The sequence below is a fragment of the Liolophura sinensis genome, chromosome 6, assembly GCF_032854445.1.
Source record: "Liolophura sinensis isolate JHLJ2023 chromosome 6, CUHK_Ljap_v2, whole genome shotgun sequence".
Classification (NCBI taxonomy): domain Eukaryota; kingdom Metazoa; phylum Mollusca; class Polyplacophora; order Chitonida; family Chitonidae; genus Liolophura; species Liolophura sinensis.
The window spans coordinates 23,559,249-23,561,184 of NC_088300.1; positions in this window are offsets into that span (position 1 = coordinate 23,559,249).

Genomic DNA, 1,936 nt, shown 5'->3' on the forward strand with positions numbered 1-1,936 from the left:
AGAAACAGTAGCAATGTCAGTGAAGTCTGAGGAGGGCTTCAGCTAGCCTTTACCAGGCTACCTAGAAAAGGCACAACAGAAAACACATTCATAATTTAAATAGTGGATAGACAATATAACATGTCAGCATTTAAATATCTCTACCTTGTTCATGAAAGTTGTAATGAAGTACATGCAATTACATGGCATTTGGTACCCTGCTTCAAAGGACAAATATAAACTTTCAAAACCTGAAAGATTTAATATGACTAAAAGAACACACATTGTACCTTTTCATTTGAAATGCATTCTGTTGTTCTATGGTCAGGATTTACTGTCACTTCTAATTTACGACACCGTTATTTGACAACTCAATGAGAGTTATGAATATAAGCCAGAAAAACTTAATATTAAACTTATGAATCAGTATATGTGGGGTATGTATGAAGGAAGAGAGTGGGTGGGACGGGGTGTAACAAATCATTTGTGCACACATACAGGTAGGTGAAACCAATCAATTGTTAGTCACGTACATATAACCCATGCATGAACATAAGGCAATCCGGAAAATCTCTTGTGAATGTGATCTGATTTGATCTATATTCATTGAAACTCACTAGTACAAAATGTATCACATTAAAACCTCGACTATAGTCGAAACAACTACTACTGAAATGGCTGTTATATATGCACACCTTTTTGGTATGTATTGCCCTTAGTTAAATTAACCTTTTGTCTAAATACCAACTTTATAAAACATTTTAACAATGATCAACACAAACTCAACCAAATTTTTGCTGTTACTTTAGAACAGACCAAACAATTTAAATTACTGTGACCCTTTAATTACTGTTAAAATGTAATGTGAGCTTTGTGATGTGATGTAATGTGAGCTTTGACATGTCTCGTCTTCAGATGACTTAAGGAATCAGTGCAAACCAAATATAAAGATGGGTTCAAGGAGTAAATGTCAGTGAAGTTTTTTCTCATGACATTCAATGGCATTAAAATTGAGCTCTAGGTATGCTTGGTAAGGGCAGGTCAGGTTAGTGATTTTTAACGTAAGAATAAAAGTCGGGCGAAGAGTGGACGTTTTGGTAGTTGGAATGTAAGAAACTGACCAACGCAAAGTGTTAACAACATCCTCGGGAAAATTACGAGGAATAACTGCTCCTTATGTGCCGGATCGATGGTAAGCCTCAATTACCACATCTTGACATGCGCGTTAAGTCTTCACTCGTGTAAATTAATGTCAACCGAGTGGTTCCCATAATCAACTAACCTGTTCTGAGTCTCGCAGAATCAAAAGAAGTAATTGGCATGAAAATGACAACCTCACACATTCACACAATAAATACATTTTCAGACACTATACGCACTGAGGCTGAAAGCCATCAGTATCTATTTAGATCACTTGCGAGAACGATCGAGACTGAAGCGCCATTTGACAACTGGGGGAGTGAACCAGCCAAATGGACAACTAGGCTTGTCTTGTGTTACTATAATGATAGCCATCACAGTATTATCTCCCCCTCACTTTTTTCTCCTGTCACATCGATCACGTGACTTGTATGTACGACTATCAGAACACGATGGCGGCCACAGTAGCGTCTGAAAATGTATTTATTTCGTGAGCTTGTGCATTTATCATGGATTGTTTCTGATTCGGTGATACTTGGAAGTTAGTTGATGATAGGGACCACTCGGCTGACATCGATTTACACTAGGGAAGCCTTAATGCGTGTCTGAAGATGCGGTAAATGTGGCTTACCGTCGATCCGACACATTAGAAGTAGTTATTCCCTGTAACTCAGCTAACACTTAGTGTTGGCAGATTTCAGGAGTAACATTCCACAACTATTGTTTAGGCTGTATTTTGCGTGAAAATGACTTCATATGCAACAGTTTATACGATATAATGACCCCGCCAAGTATGCCACATATCTCTTATCCGTCT